Below are 22,537 nucleotides of genomic sequence, written 5' to 3'. Positions count from 1 at the left end.
TTTAAGAACCATTCATTTCCCCCTTTTTAAAAACAGCCTACATATATCATTTGCCCATTTTTATTATTGAATGTTTTCTTTATAGTATTATGGAAACATGTTATATATTAAGGAAATTGGCCCTTGGCTATAATATGTAAGACAAGAATGTTTCCCCCATTTGTTTGTTTTTTTTGGCTTGAAGGGATTTTCTTCTACAAAGAATTTTTTTAAAGTTTTTACAAGTTTAAATTGACTAAAATTTTCTTTTATGGCTTCTGAATTTTATGCCATACTTAAGAGTGTTCTTCCCACTGCAAAATTATATAAAAACAAATTCTCTCGTGTTTCTTCTACAACTTTTATGAATCATTAAAAACAATCTTTGATCCATCTGGAATTTATTTTAGTGCAAGATGTACAGTGGATCAAACTCATTTTTTGAAACCAATTGTCCCAACACCATTTGTTAAATTATCTGGAACCCATGTATATTACTCTACTAATGATGTACTCAAAAACTGGAAAAATGGTGACCACTATTGGTTGTTCCTAATTAGGTAAATCTTGAAAGAAAGAAAGAGGGAGGTGGGGCAGGGAATGAGAAGGAAAGAGAGAGAGAGAAAGAGAGAGAGATATGGATGGCTGTTTGGCCAGGAATCCAAATTTAGACTGGAGAATTAGAATAAAGATACAGTAAACTTACAATGAATTGATCCTTATGACTCAGGATGATTCTTTTTCTTTCTTTGACAATCAGAGTCTATATTACAGAGATGATTCTGCTTTTCTAAGAAGATAAAGGAAGAAAAAACATTTTATAGGTCTCAGTGGCATAATATGTTTATGTATTAATTGAATTTTTTTTCCTTTTTTATATATTAACTGTATTTTTTGTTTTTAGCAATTTATTTCCTGTGGCACCATTCTGTCATTCAACTAGAGTGTATTCAGTAAAATATACATAACATAAAATTTACCATTTTAACCACTTTTAAGTGTATAGTTCTGTGGCATTAAGTTTATACACATTCTTGTGCAGCCATCACTACCACCCATCTCCAGAACTTTTTTTATCTTCCCTAACTGAAACTCTGTACTCATTAAACATTAACATCCCATTCCCTCTTCCCCCAGTCCCTGGCAACCACCATCTTACTTTCTGTTTCTATGAATTTGACTACTCTAGGTACCTCATATAATTGGAATCATAGTATTTGCCCTTTTATGTCTGGCTTACTTGACTAAGCATAATGCCTTCAAAGTCCCATCTATGCTGTGGCATGAGTCAGAATTTCCTTCCTTTTTAAGCTTAATTAATTCATCCTATGTACACATATATTTTGTTTATCCATTCATCAGTCAGTGGACATTTGGGTTGCTTTCACCTTTTGGTTATTATGTAAAATGGTGCTGTGTACATGGGTGTACAAAAATATCTATTTGAATCCCTGCTTTCACTTCTTTTGAGTATATACCCAAAAGTAGAATTCCTGGACCATATGATAATTCTTTGATTAGCATTTTAAGAAATCACCACCATTTTCCACAGCAGCTGCACCATTTTACATTCCCACCAGGAAAGCGCAAGAATGACATTTTTTCCACATTCTCACTAGCACTTATTTTCTGGCTTTTTGTTTTGTTTTGTTTTGACAATAGCCATCCTAATGGATATGAAGTGACATCTCATTGTGGTTTTGATTTGGCTCTCTCTTATGACTAAGTGATGTTGAGTGACTTTTCATGTGCTTTCTGGCCATTCATATATCTTCTTTGGAGGGAAAATGGTTTTTGTTTTTTTTTATTTCAAAAATTTAGTTTTGGAGTAGCAGAATCCATAGGAGGGCAGGACATGATAAAGACAATTTGAATACAGCTAAATAAGGTGATTTGGATGGACCAGAGGAGGAGAAAGAATCAAGGGAGAAATCACTCAACAGGGATATATGCCCTGTGGAAGGCCCTCCCCCCCGCCACCCTTGTCCCCTATGCAGAAACTCTTGAGGGAGGGAGGACAGAAACCTCAGATATGTTTAGGGGGATTCGAGAGCAGAAATAACCTGAGCCTGGATAACTTCTCCAGATAACCTGGAGAGGCAAGGCCTCAGATGGCATGGAAGAACAAGGTAAATGTGGCCTAAGGAGAGTTTATGGATGGCTGGGAGATAACCACATACAATGGCCCACAGCAGAGCAGTTGGGGAGCAGAAAAGCCTCCTCTGAGTGCTTCTGAGAAGCAGTGGACCTAGCAAGGAGGACCCTGCAGTGACCTAGGTGGACAGATCACCTGACAAGCAATGAGTCATTCCAGGGAATGTTAGTACAGTTAGGTGACTTCTGAGGATATGACAGTTCCTCCCCACCCTAGCCCTTGGTCCTACAGAAACCCCTGGAACAAGAATGTGACCTCAAGAAAATGTGGAGGAGACCTTCACTGTCCAAGTTTGAGAGTTTGGCCCCTGCCTAATGGACTCTTGTAATAGAAATGTACTTTAACAGTAAAATTATGAAAGACATTTCTTGGGTGCCTGGGTGGCTCAGTTGGTTAAGTGTCTGCCTTCAGCTCAGGTCATGATCCTGGAGTCCCGGAATCGAGTCCAGCATCAGGCTCCCTGCTTGAGCAGGGAGTCTGCTTCTCCCTCTGACCCTCCCTCTTCTCATGCTCTTTCTCTCTCAAGTAAATAAATAAATAAAATATTTTTAAAAAAAGACATTTCTTGCACACTTGAGTTTGGGAGCAAGTTTCATAACTCCTAGAGGTTGTTAAAAGATAAACTGAGGCATGTTGAAATTTTTTTAGGAGTTTATCTGAACACTGATTTGAATTGGACAGCACCAAATCGGAAGTGGTTTGAATGCTCTATATAGAGCAGCTGGGGAGAGATTTTTATAGAGAAAAGGCAAAAGCAAAGTAAGGAAACTATTCATTGGTTGTACCTTAAAGCTTAGTTTGCTGTTTGGGATTGGTTATACTTACGTTTCAATTTTATAACCTTGAGGTATTTACAACCTTAGATTTTGCTTAGCTTATGTCTGTTTGTTGTTTAATTAGTTTAATAAGGCCAAATGTTGAAGTAATTGTCACAAACTAGAGAAGTATCTCAGGACCCCGTGTCCAAAAGAAGAATAAGAGGATAAACCCAAGTGAAGTGGCCCCTGGAGCAGCAAAAATCGGTTAATAATGAGGATAATATTCCTCTGTTTTGAAGCACATTAAATTTCAAGGTACTTTTGATCTGTTACCTTATTTGGTTGTCGACTTCACGAGGTGAGAGAAAGAGGCAGATTTTGTTATCATCCTTATTTTGTAAATGAGGACACAGAGTTAAACAGTGAAAAAGCTATGACCTGGACAAAACTATCCAATAAACTGGAGATATTTTCTCAAACTCTGCACTATGGATATTTGGGGCTAGATAATTCTTTGTCGTGGGGACCTCTCCTCTGCATTGTAGGATGTTTGACAGTCTCCCTGGCCTGTACCCCCTAGATGCCAGAAGCAGTCCCCAGTGGTGACAACCAAAATATGTCTCCAGGTAATGCCAACTGTCCAGTGGGGGGCAGAATCCGCACCCCATATATCCCCACCCCCACCTACCTTCCCCAGTTGAGAACCAAGCGCTAAGACTTAACCCAGTGTCCTAACTCCTAGCTCAGAGAGCATAGAAGAAATCCAGTTCTCCTCCTCTATACCCAAGTTCAGCCTTCAATTCTACCAACATGCCTAGAACCACTGAAAAATCTCACAACATTTTATCATTGAAAGGGACCTAAGCATTCATCTCTACGCTTTTAATTTACATGTGAAAATACTGAGTTTCAGAAAGTTTCAGTTATTTGTCAAAGAACACACAGCTGGGTATGTGGAGAAGCTGGTATTTGAACTTAGGTCTCCCATGTCAAAACCAGGGTTGGACCTGTTACCTGATCAATGCCTAGAGCTGACATTGTTTTAGAAACTCTTTCAAGTAATCTTGGAAAGAAAAGCAGGATATTTGCTGGCTAGCTTTCCCTTTATAAGGGGATATTTTTAGCAAAATGGGGGGAAATTACCATTCAGCTCAATCGAAAATATGTCTGGCATTAATTCATTGTTAATTGACCAGGATGAGTAAAAAGATGGCTACTTCCAAGGCCTCTCTAATGGAACTATTAGTGAATTTTCAGGTCAACTAACTCCTGTCACTGCCTGACAAAGGAAATGGCAATCATTTGCCAGTGTTAGCAAGGCTCTCACTGCTCTTGAAAACTGGAATCAGTCATCCTGGGCTGTCAGGTTCCGTGTCTCTACACTGTATGTAATTCTCTACCTGGCACTCCTCCGTCCAGAGACCCTTAGCCTCACATAATGACACCAGGTTTGCCTGAAATGTGTATAATTTTTGCCACTTCTAAGGAGCTTTCATGGAAATCTGGTTTGATCTTTCACACAATGCTATAGTTCAGTAAAAATTACTCTGTATTACTCATATTTACCCATGGGGAAACCGAAGCTCAGGTGGTTACTTGACTTACGGTTTTCATAGATGGCAACAGCAAGGCAAGAGTTCAGACCCAGGGGTAGAGCAACAATTCTCATGTCATTACTTTTGGTGGCTTTATTCGCCACCATCGTCTGCACCTTCGCCCCTCACTTTGCTTTTTTTTCTTTTTCTCTCTCTTTCTTTCTTTCTTTCTTTCTTTCTTTCTTTCTTTCTTTCTTTCTTTCTTTCCCTTCCTTCCTTCCTTCCTTCCTTCCTTCCTTCCTTCCTTCCTTCCTTTCTTTCTTCCTTTCCCAGTGAGACTTTTTTCCTATACGTTTTTACCTTGTTCCAAAGTCTAAAGGGATAGAGAGCTGTGAGTAGGGAAAACATTTCAGTTGCTGTAAGTAATCATATTTTTCTCATTCAACAAGTATTTATTGAGGATTCACTTATAGGAACTGTGGAGGTACTGGAGATGCATGATTCATAAGCTAGTGCCCCAAATCCTTAAGCAGGGGCTATCATAATTTGGTTCCAACCTACCTTTCCCTCCTCGTCTTGAACCACTTCTTACATAACCTATATACATTAACCATACTAACATAATCTCTATTCTCCAAATGTGCCATGAATTTTCTCCCTCTCTCTTTTCCTCTGTCTTTGCATGTGCTGTTTTCTCTGTGTGGAGTGCTCTTCTGCTGCCAGGATCTGCTGAACTCCTATTTTTATATAAAGGCGCTCTCAGGTGTCACCTTCTCTATAAAACTTTCCCTGCTTTTATAGCAAAGCTGTCAATCACACCTCTTTTTGTTATGATGATTTGTTCATATCTGTGTTATAAAGTGTTCCTACTGTATTATGATTATTTGTATTCATATCTGTCTCACATGCATGATCCCTGAAGGCAGGGATCATGGCTTACGCAAGGGAGTAGTCCCCTAGTACATGATGGGTGACTGATATACATTAGTTGACTTGACTCAACCCAGAATTGGAAACAAAGGCAAAAAGGCACAGAGATGGTATAGCCCAATGTTATTTATTTATTTGTATTTTATTTTTTAAAGATTTTACTTATTTATTTGACAGGGAGATAGAGAGAGAACACAAGCAGGCAGAGCAGCAGGCAAAGGGAGAGGGAGATGCAGGCTGTCCTCTGGGCAGGATGCAGGATGCAAGGCTCTATCCCAGGACCCTGAGATCATGACCTGAGCCGAAGGCAGCCGCTTAACTGACTGAGCCACGGAGGCGCCCCAGCCCAATGTTATTTAAAACAAATAACTTATGACTTATTAGTTATACCTTTAGACACAAAGACTCATTTGTTACTGGTCCTTTGTATTTTATTAGCAGACATATCTCCTTTCACTTAATATGCCCTTTAGAACAACTGCTTCTGTGATTGTCTTGAGTGGATTTCAGGGAAGAAGGAAACAATGGATGGTAATACAGGTCACATTCATCCCATCACAATGGACCTTCAGCCATGTCTCCATCATTAAAACAAAGCAGGGAATTAAAGCAATTCTCCAGGTACCTCAATAAACCTTGGATTTGATGGCTAATAGCAAATATTTTTGTAATATTTTTGTAATAATGGCAACATCAAGTAGCAGTTTTCAGAGCACTTTTACAAGTGTTATTCCTCTCCCCAATCATGAAAGGTCAGTATTATCCTCACTTTACAGATGGAAAAACTGAGGCTCAGAAATGTGTTCAAAGTTAGCAGGTAGAATGGAGTTTCAAGATGTAGGTCTTCTAACTCTGAATCTTTTTTTTTTTTAAGATTTTATTTATTTATTGGACAGACAAAGATCACAAGTAGGCAGAGAGGCAGCCAGAGAGAGAGGGAGGAAGAAGCAGGCTCCTTGCTGAGCAGAAAGCCCAATGCAGGGCTCGATCCCAGGACCCTGAGATCATGACCTGAGCGGAAGGCAGAGGCTTTAACCCACTGAGCTACCCAGGCACCCCTCTAACTCTGAATCTTATGTTCTTCCCAATATAGTGTGCTGTTCTTTGAGGCTACAACATGCATTTTATTTATTTTTGTGTCTTCCACAACCCCAGAATAGTTCACATGGCCAGGACTCAATATGTTTGTTGAATGAATGAATTTTGGTATACAAGGTTAAAAATTCTTCTTTCTCATTTATGTTTAATTTATTCATCTGCTTCTTATCCCTCCCATTCATATCATATTTATGCATCCCTACAAGTGACTGCCACTGTGCTCAGCATGAAAAATTCAAAGATTTTTGTGTCCAAAGCACCTAGCACGTACCTGGTGCTGAGTGGGTGCTTAACAACTTGTTTTGTGTAAATAATCTGCAGAAAGCTCAGGATCTAATATACATGATGAAGTAATTTGAACTGTGTTCTTGTTTCTTTCATCTGGTCTTCACATCAGTCTATTGTCTGTATTTTTACTTATGGGAAAACTGAGCATCACTGGGCCTTAATCCCTCTGCTGTGGTGGATTTAAACCCAGTGGATTTAAAATACTAACCAGGTGATGGGTATTAAGGAGGACATGTGTCGTGATGAGCACTGGGTGTTATATGCAACAATGAATTGCTGAACACTTCATCAAAAACTAATGATGTACTGTATGTTGGCTAGTTGAACACAACAATAAAAACACATAAATAATAAAATAAAATCCCCTAAATAAAATAAAATAAATAAATAAAATGTTTAAGAACCTTGAAAAAGTAAGTAAATAAATACTAAGTTGATGTACCTTCTAGACGCAGCTGTGTTATAATGGGGAGAGTCCAGATCTGGAGTTAGAAGACCTGATATGAGTCCCAGCCCAGCCACATACTAGCTGTATGGCCTTGGGAAGCCACTTTGCTTTTAGGACTCAGTGTTTTCCATATAACATGTGAAAATAATACTTAGGCTGCCAACCATGTGGGGGTATTGTGACATATTTGAATAGTATGAGAAAAGTGTCAGAAGGACTAATCCAAGGCACTCACTTAGGTCTCTTTCTGAAGGGTTGCAGCATACCTGGTCTGGCCCTCTCAAGTGTCAGGACAGTGCTTGCTGATATCATCTGGAACCATCCAATTTAGATTCTTCTTTTAACAACTCATTCTTTAAACTTACGACCTTAGGGACGCCTGGGTGGCTCAGTCCTTAAGCGTCTGTTTGCCTTTGGCTCAAGTCATGATTCCAGGGCCCTAGGATCGAAGGTCCTGGGATGGAGCCCCGACTCGGGCTCCCTGCTTGGCAGGAAGTCTGTTCTCCCTCTCCTGCTCTCCATGTTCCCTCTCTTGCTATGTCTCTCTCTCTCTTCAAAATACATACATACATACATACATACATAAAATCTTTTCAAAAATAATAAAAATTTAAAAATAAACTTATGACCCTATAAAGAAAATAATAAAAATCAATGGATAATTATTGACTCCTTAAGTTACACATGCTTATTACATTTATTCCACTTCAGGAAATGTGTATATTGTGTGTGTGTATGTGGGCATGTGTGTGTGTGTGTGTGTGTGTGTGTTGTGTATGTATTAGTTAGTACCTGCTGCATATTTGTGTGGGTACAATAGAAAAAGCCCAAGTTAGGAAGTCAGGCAGAATTGCCATTAAATCCAGCTCAATCCTGCATTCATTAGCTGCGTGACTTTGGACAAGTTATCAAGTCACACTAAATCTCAATTTCCTAATTGGAAGATGCAGATAATATGTTGTTATGAGAATGAAATAAGGCCAAATTCTTCTAGCATGAGCCCAGCTTATTGCTCAATAAATAGGAGATTTTGCTATCACCAGTATTATCCAGACATACTATGCATTCCAGTTCTGGTGTTGAGTCAAATCCCTCCTTAGTAGAAAACAATTCTGTTCAGATCCTCTCTTTTAAGTCATTGTGGTTACATGTTCCCTTCTAATTTTATTTGATCAGACAGGTCAGGTTTGAAGGTCAGATTTGAAAAGTTTTCTCCTGATCCTGGGTCTTTAAAATTATTTTAGAGAATTTTCATGTTGTCTAAAATTTTTCCAACTTCGGGGTTTAAATCTTCATGAGTTGTGCTCTAATTCTTGCAGTTTGCAATTTACTATTTTCTAATTTTTGTCAGTAAGGGAAAAAACTTCTAGAGTAAAACACTACTCTAAAAGATTATGACCCATTACCCCAAAGTTGTCACTTCAAAGTTTTTTTTTTTTTTTTTGTGACCCTATTAGACAATTCCCCATGGTGAAAGCATCCTGGGATTTTGTTCTTTTATGGCCACTATTTATGGATGACTTAATATTACAATAACTATAAAGAGCTATACACATGTTAGCTATAGCAGTATTTAATGATTTACTAAGTTATAAGTGAAAACTGGGAAAGTTAATTTTTTACAAATCATTGTTAGGCCCTTGAACCTCATCAAAGTTTAAATAGTCTTATCCACCAATAAAACAGAAAAAAAGAACCTCCAGGATATTAATTTTGTCTTATCAATTACTAACAGGATAATCTTCTTTTCATCATATCTTCTCACTACTTGCAAATATTCAAATGTACACCACTGCCTTGGGATTATCCAGATTTGTTTTTCTGGAAGGACTGTCCCAGAATTCCTTCCAAATACTATTTTCTGCTACCCAACTCCTCTCCTCCTCCTCCCACCGCATGTGAACCTTTTGCTCCAATGAGCTCCTGTACTCATTGTTCATAAATTATTCCATGCACATTCCTGCTTCCTTGCCCTTGATTAAGCCACTCTGTTTTTCATGTCTTTGTCATCCCCCAACTCTCTTTCCCACTGTGGGCCTTCTTCAAAGCCAAGCTCAGTGTATTTCCTTCCCATAGAGAGTCCTTTCCCCTCAACTCTGAAATCACCAATCATTAGTACCACTCATTTGACAATTGGTTATATAATCATAGTAGTTCACCGGTGGTTTCACAGAGGTTTTTTAACTTGAAAATAATGACAGCTGCCCCTTAGGGAACACCTACTTTGGTCTAGGCACTCTGGTGAGTGCTTTATGAATATCATGTTTAATCCTCACAGTCATCCTCTGTAGCAGGTCCCCTTTACAGATGAAGAATTAGGGGCATAGAATGGTTTTGTAAGTTACCGAAACTCATAGAGCTGATAAATGACAGTTGAGGTTCACAATCATGTCTAAATTTGAGGCCCAACCTCTTAACCACCACACATTCTGTCTCAATTGTACAACATAGCACAAAGAAGTCAAGTGATGTGACCAAGGCTATAAGAGAAAGCCTGTCCTTTCACCCAGCTCAGTCCAAGTCCAGACAGCTTTCTAGTATATTAAATCTATACTATCACCTATTCCTATATTTAACTTTTTATTGTTTAATATAACTTACAGGGTTGTCTTCTAGCTTCAGATTTCTGAAGACAAGGATTAGGTACCTGAAGGGTTAGGCATCAGACAAGTGGCAAGGAGTTACTGCACGAGCAGTAGGCCTGATGCTGTGTATAGTGGCTTGGGGATAGGAGAAGATGTGCTGATTGGGGTACAATTCCCATCTCCTTAGTAGACCTGGGAAAAAATTTCATGGACTACTCTTTGAAGAGTGATTACCTTGGTATTAAAAAGACCTGCTTTAAAAAAAAAAAAAAAAAAAGACCTGCTTTTTGGGGCACCTGGATGACTCAGTTGGTTGAGCCTCCAACTCTTGGTTTTGGCTCAGGTCATGATCTCAAGGTCCTGAGATTGAACCCCTCATCGGTCTCTGCACTAAGTGTGGAGGCTGCTTGTCCCTCTCAGTCCCCCAGCTTGCTCTTGCTCTCTCTCTCTCTCTCAATCTCTCTCTCTCAAATAAAGGAATAAATAAAATATATTTTTTAAATGACCTGCTTTTGTTTGACTGTTAGTTTAATGCAAAAGCAGTCTTTGTCATGCTTCTTTTCGTTCAGCTAATACAAAAATTACTGACAGTCTAGCCTTTAGGACTAGCCAGTGAGGAAGGCCAGGGAGAGCCAGTGTCTGGTTAAAGTAAGAAAACTAGAGTTCCAGAGAAAACGTCAATGCACTCCATTCTTTTCAACACAAGACCAGATGCTCAGCAGCAGGTATATGTAGAATGAAAGCAATGGCAATATAACAGTAATAAACATTTTACGTGCCTGCAGCGACCGTAACAGGAAAATCTAATGTAAATGGCTTGCAGTGCCCATGTGGGGTGTGCTGTGGCTATGCCTCTCACATGTGTCTTGCATATGGCGCCCATAAGTACAGTATAAAAGATGGAAATACAATAAAATCTCTTCTCTTCCTCTTTTCTGGGGGGTTTGTGTGGAGAAATGTTGCAAATAGTAGCTACATGTAAATTGAGGGAAATTTGTAAATGACTTTGCGCTTAGTTTGTTGCTGTGTAGTAGACTTAATAATAATTAAGCATAGTGCCTGCATTGAGTAAGGTAGTCATTGTGCAGTTTCTATTTTAGTAATAATATCTTACAATTCAATCGTGCTTTATAAACATGCATTACAGCACCAGTGGAGTCTCTTCCAGGTTCACTTACATCTGTCCATCTGCTAAACTTCTGCTCAGTGTCTGATTCTGGGGTATAGTATATAGAAGCTCATTGTTGCTTTACACCTACCCTGTATAGTGGAGCAAGCTTTATCTGTAATAAAGCTAACATTTTGATCTCCATCTGCCTAACTCCTTTGCTTATCTCAACTGGTTTAGAAATCACGTAGCAAGAAGAAGGGATCTATTGACTGGGCCTCCCTCAAATCCCAGGAGTGAAGAGTGATAACAATGTATCTTAAGCACCTGTGTAGCTCCTGGCACAAGGAGAGCTGCTCTTAGCTAAGAGTGATTTGGGGGATAACAGACTTGTTCCTGCTTGATCCTCCCTATAGGCAGTGCTAAGAAGACCCAGTGCAGATGGACTTGACAGTTCTGAAAAACCAGAATCTCCAGCCCCCGTAGAAATTTTTGGCAGGGAGTCAGCTTTGCCGCCTGAGACATGGGCTGTCCTTGGGAATCACCAATGCCATGGGAAGGTGGAGATTGCTGTGATGTTGGCTTTGGGTAGAAAGCTCAAAACATAGAAGGGTTTGAGCCAATTACAGGTTCCCTAAATCTGCGTATTTGGACTCTTACTGTGCATCAGAATTATAATGGAGTTTTAAAAAGAGCAATACCAAGGCTTCATTCCTAGATATCCTCATTTTATTGGGGTGGGACCCAGACATCAGCATTTTTTTTGAAGCTTCCCAAGTGAAGCCAACATGAGGTCAGGTTGAGAAACACGGCCCTAAAAAAACCAGAGAGACTCAGCGGAGTATTTCCTAGTCTCTGGAATGGGATCACCCTTTTCAGACTCCAGCCCTGCCACTTTATTAGCTCTGTGACCTTAGGAAAGATAATTAACCTCTCTGTGCCTCAATTGTCTCATCTGTAAAGTTAAAAGAAAATAGCACCTGCTTCCTAGGGTGGTCATAAGGATGAAATGAGTTAAAATGAGCACTTAGTATCTGACACATGATAAGGCTCATTAAATATTAGCTATTTTCATGATGTTTAGATTTATAATCTGAAAACTGTCCCCTGAGGAAAGAAGTTTGCACATACATCAACTTAAAGAAACTCTATGTGTCTAAATTTTTTCAAATAAGTTTTGGAAAGAGTTGCCGTGGTCAGAATTTCTTTTTTCTTTTTTTTTAAGATTTTATTTATTTATTTGACAGAGAGAGAGAGAGAGAGAGGTCACAAGTAGGCAGAGAGGCAGGCAGAGAGAGAGAGGGAAGCAGGCTCCCCGCTGAGCAGAGAGCCCGATGCGGGGCTTGATCCCAGGACCCTGAGATCATGACCTGAGCTGAAGGCAGCAGATTAACCCACTGAGCCACCCAGGTGCCCCATGGTCAGAATTTCTTACACAGATAGTCTATGATGGTGCAAAAGCAGTGCACATTCAGTAGAAACCATACTTAGGATTTTGAATTTTGATCTTTTCCTGGACCAACAATATGTGGTAAGATACTGTCTGGTGTTGCCGGGCAGCAGCACCAAGCGGCAGCTCCCACTCAGGCCTGTGATCACAAGGGTAAACAGCGGGTACACTTAAAGCATTCGGCATCATACGGCCATTCTGTTTTTCACTCTCTATACAGTGTTTAATAAATAACATGAGATATTTATTACTTTATTAATAATAGGCTTTGTGTTAGAGGATTTCATCAAAGTGTATGCCGCCGTAAGTGTTCTGAGCACATTTAAGGTAGGCGAGGCTAAGCTATGACACTAGGTCGTTAGATGTACTAAATGCATTTTCACCTTATGATGGGTTTATCAGGATGTAACCCCCTTATAAGTTAAGGAATATCTGTAATTTACTTACAAACCAGGAACTTCTGAAAACTAATTTTATGAAAGGTTTTTGTTTTCCTACTATGAAAGATTCACAATGAAGAATTGTATTTGTTTCTTAACTCACTCATCTATTTACTCACTCACTAAATCACTCATTCACCCCCTTGATCTTTGGGTGAGACTTTGGACTATGAAGCTCAGACTGCCTGGGTTTGAATCCTGGCTCTGCCACTTAGAACTGTGTGACCTTGAGCAAGCTATTTAACCTCTCTGTGCTTGTTTCTTCTTCTGTGAAATGAGGGCTTAAGAGTAGTTCTCTCACGTGTTATTGAGTCCTAAAGGAGTTGGTTTATATACAGTGCTGTTATGGACTGAATGTGTCTGCCCAAAATTCCTATGTTGAAGCACTAATCTCCCAATATGATGGTATTTGGAAGTGGGACCCTTGGGAGATAATTAGGTTTAGATGAGGTCATGAAAGTACAGGTCCCATGATAGGATTAGGATTAGTGTTCTTATAAGAAGAAGGAGAGACCAGAGCTTCTTGCATCTCCACATTGTGGGGACACAGTGGTCCGGCTGCAGTCTGCAAGCCAGGAAGAAAGCCTTCTGGGGAGTGGAATTATCTAGTACCTTGATCTCAGACTTTTTAGCCTCCAGAACATCAAGAAATGAAGGTCTGTTGTTTAACCCACCCAGTCTATGGTATTTTGTTATGGCTGCCCAAATTGACTAAGTGCTTAGAACAGTATCTGGCTGACATATAGCAAATATTTATTAAATATTAGTTATTGTAATTATTTCTCTGATCCTCAAAATACATTACCCCAATAGCCCTACTACTACTGACTACTACCCTACTACGACGATGACGATGACTACTACTCCTCACACACACTCACACACACACACGTGAATTCTATAACGGCAGGGATCTCATTCAACACTGTATCTCCAGAGCCTAAAACAGTGTACAGAGCATGTAAAGCATTCAAAGAGTGCTTTAAATTTAAAGTTTTTAAATTCATTTATTGATTCATTCATACTGCAAATGTTTGTTGAGTGCTTACTATTTGCTAGGTGCTATGGTAGGCTTTCCTATGTGTGCTATGTTGAAAAGAGGCCAAGATTCTAAACTGTCTTATGTTTTATGGCCTGTGGCAATAGGCGTACCTCTCTGGGCTCTGTTTCCTTACCTAACAGAACGAGGGACTGGCCGTATGAGCTCTTCTGTCTCTTCCACAGAAACCATTTCCTAAGGACAGAAGATAACACTCCACAGCCACAGGAAAGCTTTAATCCAGCTCTTCAGTGAACTCTTTCTTGGCCTGCAAGGTTGGTGGCAAGGAGTTTGTTTAGCTGGTGATACTTGGTGGGTCACACCACAGAGGAATGTTTTCCTAGACCCTGACCAGTGAAGCCTTACTCTAATGTGCCTGGGATTTATTTAACCTTTCAGGACTTTGAGTTTCTCTGGAGTTTGAGAAACTTGTTTTCCTTCAACATGGGCTGTGTTAGAGTGGTTCCAAGCCTGGGAGGCAAAGTGTTTATTTATTTACCCAGAATGTTATGTTTTCAAATGCCTTGTGATTAGGTATTCCCAATTGACGGAATACTTAATGGGACCTGTCAAAATTGCTCCTCCATGAGGCTTCTTAGATAGGTTAAAACACACACACACACACACACACACACACACACACACACATCTGCCAGGTGCTTCTTAGCTTCCCCAATTTTCTTGCAAAGTTAATTTTGAGTTGGGTGGCATTGACCCTCACATATTTTATGATAAAGTCAACCATAAGTCCAGAGGACTAAAAAAATGAAATTTGGGAAAGAAGTCATCTCCCTTCTTCACCTAGATTCTGCCTTTTTCTTAAGATAAATAGTCATGTGTCCCTGAGCCCCAAGATGTGATGTGATCCCAGGAACTGGGTCTCTGCTACAGTTAGGGAATAAACTCACTCTGGACTTCTGAGCAACCAGGTGTGGTTACAGTCCACACGTGGTAGTTCTCGAGGTCTCTGCTAGTCCTAGAGCTTCCACTAACTGACTGTGTGACCTTGAGCAGGTTGTTTTTCCTCTCTGAGTCAACTATAGAAGGAGGTTGATCCAGTAGACTCTGAGGTCCCATCCAATTGTAGCATTTTATGTGTCTGAGATTCAGCCTCCCACTCTGACTCTCTTGAGAATCCCATGATACTAGATCCTGCCTGCTTACATCTCCTTGGATTGGATCCTTTTTCTGCCTTTGACCTGAAGCAGGTGTGGGCAGACATCTTTGGTAAAGGTCCAGATAGTAAATATTTTAGGTTTGTGGTCTTATGCTCTCTGTTGCAACTACTCAACTCTGCAATTATAGCTGAAAGCAGCCATAAACAGCACATAAAGGATTGGGTGTCACTGTGTTCTGATACATTTTCATTTGAGGCTCCTGGCTGTCTCAGTAGGTAGAACACGTGACCCTTGATATCCAGACTCTAAGTTCAAGCCCCAAGATGGTTGTAGAGAGTACTTAAAAATAAAATCTTAGGGGTGCCTGGGTGGCTCAGTTAGTTGAGTGTCCCACTCTTGGCCTCAGCTTGGGTCATGATCTCAGGGTCATGAAATCAAGCCCTGCATGGGGCTCTATGCTCAGTGGGGAGTCTGCTTGAAGAATCCCTCTGCCCCTCCTCCTATTTACATGCCCCCCATATACATCTTTTTAAAAAGAGTAAAATCTTAAAAAATAACATAAAATTAAAATAATGCAACTTCATTTATAAAAACAGGTGACTGGCCCACAGGCAGTAGTTTGTGACCTATCACCCAAAGTATTTTCAGAACACTCTTTCCTTTGCCGCATATTTCCTCCTCAGCCCCCATTCCTACAGGTACATCTTGACCAGTTCTGCTGACTACACCCTAGCTTGATCAAGTGATTTCAAGATGGTGATTACTTATTCCCTTTCCAATATGTGGCAGCCAAAATGTTTTGGTTTGTTTTGTTTATTTAGTCATTTAGCCGCTCATTGTTTCTTCCATCCATTCCATTTAACACACATTTACAAACCATCTACCACAGGTAGACAGCCCCCTGAGTTCTGGGAATTCAAGAGGAAATGCTCTCCACCCTCTGAGAGGAGCCCAGCTCAGTGCTGCCAGGGAGCCTGGGCACCTTTGGGGAGAGCTGTCTGAGGCTCCTCAGTTTGTCGTCTTGCTTCCTTTTCTCCCTTTTCACATTTGCCCAGGGTCCTGAGGAACATCTGCATTCTGGTTGTCTTGCCTTTATTCAATTTGTAAGCATGGCTACCTCCTCTACCTTCCTCTCATCTCTCATAACTTGAGGAAGTATTTTCTCCTTACTTAAATGAGACTTGATCATATTTTTTAATCTGTTTGAAGAAGACATTACACAAAAGAGCAGAAGGGACTTCTCTTAGACTCTGAACAGGAGTAAATTGCCTTTGGGATAGCATTGCCAACAAGAAGAACACTTCATTCTTAGAATTTCTATATGCTCTAGAGTCCCAGCTGAACCATGGGAGAAAATGCCAAAAGAGCCAGGTTAGCTGAATTACTCCTTCAGCAAGATTTCTCTGGCAGGAGAAGAAAAAAAAAAAAAAAAAAAAAGGAAAATCAATATTCCTTTGTCTAGCCTAGGAAAAGTGCTAAAGCTATTTAGGTCATTAAAGAGCAATGGTTTCAAATAAAAACCAATACCTCTCATCATTAGTAGTAAAGTTGCTGTTGAGTTTTATATCTCTCATCAAGAGGTACACATAAATTTTCAGATATGGCAAACATGGAAAGTAGAGTGACCCCCAGATCTTGGACGCAGAGAATTGACAAGAGAATGTTCTGATTTGAAATTATAATAAAAAAATTTTAATAACATACTCTGGGTTTTGAAGAAGAAAATGATTATTTGAGTAATAATGGATGATGGTGATGGTGATAGTCAAGATGATTTCACTCAGAAAATGAATTATGTAAGTGGGTGCATTGCCAATTCCAGACAACTGGAATTCCACTTATTACATAATACATAATTGAGTAAATGAGTGTGTCCATCTCTTCCTCATTTTCCTTCCATCTTTCCTTTGTCAAATGTTTATTGAGCCACCCATGATGTTTTAAGCATTGGATTAGGTTCTAGAAGTAAAAGGAGAGATAAAATACCATCACCCTTCTGCTTAAAATCCTTCAGTGGCTGACTCTTGCTATTAGGACAGTTTAGAATACAATCTGTCCCCCACCCATCTCTCCAGCTGCTTCTCTCCCCACCTCTCACACTTTTAGTGCTACAGTGATCTGGGTTTTCAGTTTCTCCCTCAGGCTCCACAGCCCTCCTCCCTCAGAGCCTGTCTGTGTGGTATTTCCTATGCTGAGCTGCTTTTCTTTCAACCCTACCCCACAACCTAAGAATACACCTTGCCCTGCTTAGCTTCCAGCCAACCTTCATGCTATAGATTAAATTTCTTCTCCAGGGAAGTCATCCCTGAGTCCACTGACTAGGTTTGATCTTGTTGTGTTGTTTCAGGGCATTTATCACAATTCAATCAGCTATCTGTGTAGCTACTGTAATTACTTGTTTAATGCTTCCTTCTGTTTTGAACTGTAAACTTTATGAGGGCAGGAGTGGTTGACCACTCCAGTGGATTTAAAACACTGTACTTAGCATGTGGTAGAGAAATCCCTGAACTCTAGCACGGGGAACTGGGACTCAAAGTAGAGCTCGGGAAACCCCAAGGATCAACTTGCTCCAGTTTCACAATTTTGCCTCTTATTAGTCTTGTAAATACAGAAGATGATAATTATTACACACACACACACACACACACACACACCACACACACACACAGAGTTTTCTTTTTTTATTTTTATTTATTTATTTTTTTTAAAGATTTTATTTATTTATTTGACAGGCAGAGATTACAAGTAGGCAGAGAGGCAGGCAGAGGGAGAGGGAGAAGCAGGCTCCCCACCGACCAAGGAGCCCAACATGGGGCTTGATCCCAGGACCCTGGGATCATGACCCGAGCCAAAGGCAGTTACCTAACCAACTGAGCCACCCAGGCGCCCCTAAAATAGACTTCATTTTTTAAATAAGTTTTAGGTTCACAGCAAAATTGAGTGGAAAACACAAAGGTCCCATATATCCACTATTTCCACACATGCACAGCCTCTCCCACCACAGTCAATGAACCTACAATGACACATCATTATCACCCAAGTCCATAGTTTACATGAGGATTCACTCATTGTCTTATGCATTCTATTGGTTTTAACACATGTATAATAGTATGTATCTACCATTGTAGTATCTATCATACAGAATAGTTTCTAAAAATTCTCATTGTTCCACCTGTTTATTTCTCCCTCCCTATGAGTCCCTGTACTGTCTCTATAGTTCTACCTTTTCTAGAATATCGTATACTTGGAATCATACAGTGTATAGTCTTTTCACATTGGCTTCCTTCATTTACTAATATGCCTTTACATTTATCCGTGTCTTTCCAAGGTTTGATAACTCATTTCTTCTTTGTTATGAATAATATTCCATTGTCTGGATATACCACAATTTATCATTTATCTATTGAAAGACATCTTGGTTGCTTCCAAGTTTTTGTAATTACGAATAAGGCTGGTATAAACATCTGTGTATAGGCTTCTGTGTGGATATAAGTTTCAGCCCCTTTGAGTAAATACCAAGGAGCATAATTTCTGGGTCATAGGGTAAGAGTATGCTAAATTTTAAAGAAACTACCAAAGTGTCTTCCAAAGTGACTGTATCATTTTAGATTTCCACCAACAATGAATGAGAGCTCCTGTCACTCCTTGCCAGCATTTGGTGTTGCCAGGATTTTGGGTTTGGGCCATTCTAAGAGGGTGTGGTGGTGTCTCATTGTTGTTCTAATTCTCACTTCTCTGATGATCTATGATGTGGAGCATCTTTTCATATGCTTATTTGCCTTCTGTATATCTTCTTTGGTGAGTGGTCTGTTAAGGCCTTTGGCTCATTTTTAAAAAAGTTTAAATGTTTTTATTTATTTATTTGAGAAAGAGAGAGAGAGAGAGAGTGTGAGCACAGAGGGAGAGTGAGAAGGAAAAGTAGACTCGCTGCTGAGTGGAGGGCCTGATGTAGGGCTTGATCACAGGATCCTGAGATCATGACCTGAGCTGAAGGCAGACACTTAACCGACTGAGCCACCCAGGTGCCCCAGCTCATTTTTAAATCAGGTTTTTTTATTTTCTTATTGTTGACTTTTAAGGGCTCTTTGTATATTTTGGATAACAGTCCTTTATCATAGGGTCTTTTGCAAATTTTCTCTGTCTGTAACCTGTCACTTCTGAATTAGAAATCTTGAATTTTTCCTCATCATAGTATCATACTGTCTAGATTCTTACAACCCTCTCTGGTTTTTCTATCCAGAGCTCGGAAAAGGTTTCAGAGCCTTTTTCCCCCGACATGTTTTGTGGCAGAGTTAACTTTTATAAGTTGTCAAGCCACAGGAAGCTTTATTTCTCTTTTACACCCAGAGGACCAAATTCTAGACTGTTATTTTGTGCCAATAACATCCAAAGATAAGTTTCCAAAAATTCCTGAGACCATATATTGTAAGCAGCTTGCCTGTAACATATAGCATTTAAACTGAATTATAGCTTCACCTTAGCCTAAGCAATGAAATAAAACTATACAACAACAAAAATAAAGCCTATTAAAAGGACACAAGAGATCTCAGATATGCTATTCCTCTAAAAATAATAATTTAATTATTAGAAAAAGAACTATTGAATTATTAGGATGGCATCCTTACTCAAGATCTTTGCCACCCAGCTTGGGGCCAGTCTCTACTCGTTGTGTACAGAAGCAGTCCTGTGTTGCAATCAGGTTACACATTTTGGAAATAATGACCTTCAAGTGCAAACATTTTTCCTGTGGTCTTTCTGTCCCCTGTCAGACTTAGTGGGTTGCATTTCTGGGCTGCAGAGACACGTATGTTTTTTGACTTACTATAGATTGGCAGCCTTCCCCACTGCTCTTTTTCTTTCCCCCACCTCTCTTTTTCCTTCCAAAGACTAGATTTTTCACCCAATTGTCTATGTATCTTTCTCACATGAACTGCTTTAAAGTAGAATATGGTAAAGTGAATGTTTTCTCTGATGATAAACTTTCTAAGTTTCTGCTTCCTTCTCTGTTAAATAGAAAACAGTAATAATTTCTCCCTCAGAGTTTTTGTGAGGTTGCATATGATAATGCAGACATTTAATGCTGTTTCTGGCAAGTAGCAAGAGTTCCATAAATGTTGATGGTAATAATAGTGATGATAATGAATATAGGATCATGCATGCTGTTTATTTTGACTATGGGCATTGATACCTGACTTTGGAAGAGCTTTATTTCAATGTTCCCAGTGCACTTGGAGCTGCAGTAGGCATAGAGCTGCCAAGATGCAAATGACTTATGCAAGCTGGGACTGAGGCCCCATGGCTCCTGTCTTGAGCTTGTTTTTCTAGGTGAGTCAACTTTACAAAGGAGCATCTCAGCTAAACTGTCATAACACAGATGTAAAGAGGGTACATTGGGGTCAGTGGAATCCAATATTGAGTTAGAACTGTCCTAGACCATCTGAGTTTATGGCTTTAGCATGTATTTCTATCTAAGGAGGCTTTCTTTTCCTCCCATAGTACTCTTTCTTGTTAACTTTTTTCTAATTACCATGGCAATAATACTTATTGTAGAGACCTTGGAAATTATAGAAAGAAAAAAGAGAGAGAAAATTAACATCATCCAAATTCTTACTACCCAGATATAAATATTGTTGGGACTTTGATCACTTCTTGTGTGTGTGCGTGTGTGTGTGTGTGTGTGTAAAGAGAGAGACAAAGACAGAGATACTGGAAATTGAGATTTGTTTCCTTTTCAGTTATTTGAGTCCACCAACAGAGCCTGGACTCTATCATGTGTTAGAAGGAGATTGCTTGATCTCAAAGAAAGATGGAGTTGGCTCCTGTGATCCAGTTTTGTCTGATTCAGTGGAAAGGAAATTACAAAGAGGTTTTGAGGAAGGAAAAAAATAGGAGCATACTTTTTTTGTTACCAAATGAAATTTTTAAGGCTCCTGAGGTATTTCTTAGTAGGTAGCAGTTTCAAGACTCAGTACATCAGGATGTCTGGAAAAGGTTCATTATTTCTAAAAGGTCTGTGTTCACTTCACGTATATTTTGTCATAATCATTTCTTTGTTATTTATTTATTCACTCCATAAACATGCAAGGCATAATCTTTGTCCTCAAAAAAGTTTAAATCCCGGTGGGGGAGGCAGAATTCAAGGCAGAGTGAAGGCAGATCCAGCTTAAAGGTTCAATGCAAGTTTTGAGAACATGGCTGGAGAAGATAGAGATCAGAGCTATGGGGCGGGGTGCTGGTGAAGACAGTTGGGGCATTTGGCCTGAAAATCTTCAAAATTAATTAACAATTGAAAGCAAAGTGCACACCTCTCAGATTCTCACCATCATCAGGTGTTATATCCCATTTTTAAAAACCTACTTTGTGCCAACTGCGTTAAGCACCATCAGGTATCATCTATCTCATTTAACTTCCTGATCTGTGAGGTAGGTACCTGTGGGACATCTGAGGCCCAGCAAGCGTACTGACCTGTCCAGGGTCACATGGCAAGGACGTGAGTGTGCTGGGTCAGACACCCATCAAGTAGTATCCAAAGTCTGTGCTCCAAAGGATCACAGTTCATAATGGCAGCTGGGTGTGGCCTTGAAGGGCGGTTGGGGCTGCATCATAGAGCTTCTTGAATTCCTTACTGAGGAGTTGAGATCTGACTGTACAGGTACTGTGTCATTTTTATGAAGAAGAGAGTTTAAAACCTCTAGACTTCTATCTCAAATGCCCCAGCTGAGTGGCTTTCTTTTTTCTTTTCTTTTTTCTTTTTTTGATTTTCCTCCTAAATTTTACACCTCAATTTTTTTTGCCAGTTACCAAATGCGTGGAAGAAAAGTAGAAAGATTTGTAGTGGCACAGGGTAGGATAAAGGAGAGGGAGGGAGGAAGAAAACACTGACGCTAGAAGCAAAACTAAGAAAGATTAGAAAAATAAAATAACCATGGCAAGAGACAGCACAACACCCCAAGGAACTCCTAGAAGATGCACAGACCCCGACTCCTATAGTGTTCATTCGCTTAGGCCCACATCCCCCAAACCTAGAGAGAGTCCAGGGGAACAATTGAACCATCCATTTAGCATAACTTATTTTAACTCCTGGCTTGAAGCCAGGCTTGTAGCTCTGTACTCACAGTGTGTACTCACAGAGCAGTGAAACTGCTCTGCATCCGGGATAACAAAGCAACTGTTAATGGGAGTAATTAAGAGCCTTGGGGGTGATTTATACCTTTTGTTACTGTTCAAGTCGAAGTTACCAAAGACAACAATTATTAGTATCACAGGTGATCCTTAACCCAGGCAGGGAAGGCTGTGAAACCTAGCGCCAGCTCTTGCTTTCCCCAGGCCTAGAGTTCACAGAAAAAGAACTCTGCAAGAAGCACAGTTAAGCGAATTGGGAGACAATGCCCCTCGGGCTGGCAACGCTTGGGAAATATGAAAATCTTTAGCCTCTTTCGTGAAGTTAAAATATTGACAAAACTCTGAGGGAGGAGAGGAGGACAACACTTCAGTGCTGATTTTCCTAAGAAACACTTAACTTTATTGGCTAAATTTTAAAATAAAATCTTTAAAACCTGTTTCTATTAGTATCAAAAAGATGATTGTGGGAAGCATTGTGTAAGTT

General features: G+C 39.8%; 1 long non-coding RNA gene across 2 annotated transcripts; it reads right to left on the bottom strand.

The window, feature by feature from the left end:
* Positions 1-604: 604 nt before the first annotated feature.
* On the bottom strand, positions 605-21,473 carry LOC116859528. Of its 2 annotated transcripts, none has more exons than XR_004381177.1 (3): positions 21,397-21,473; positions 19,655-19,723; positions 605-769 (listed from the first exon to the last, which is right to left on the bottom strand). It is a non-coding gene; the product is annotated as an uncharacterized LOC116859528 (long non-coding RNA). The 2 variants fall into 2 exon arrangements; XR_004381178.1 differs by lacking the exon at positions 605-769 and adding an exon at positions 16,572-16,890.
* Between the last annotated feature and the right edge of the window lie 1,064 nt (positions 21,474-22,537).

The sequence above is a fragment of the Lontra canadensis genome, unplaced genomic scaffold (assembly GCF_010015895.1).
Source record: "Lontra canadensis isolate GAN:19392208 unplaced genomic scaffold, GSC_riverotter_1.0 scaffold158, whole genome shotgun sequence".
NCBI classification, from domain to species: domain Eukaryota; kingdom Metazoa; phylum Chordata; class Mammalia; order Carnivora; family Mustelidae; genus Lontra; species Lontra canadensis.
The sequence above is the reverse complement of the archived record's forward strand: the minus strand, read 5'-3'. Positions and strand labels throughout refer to the sequence as shown.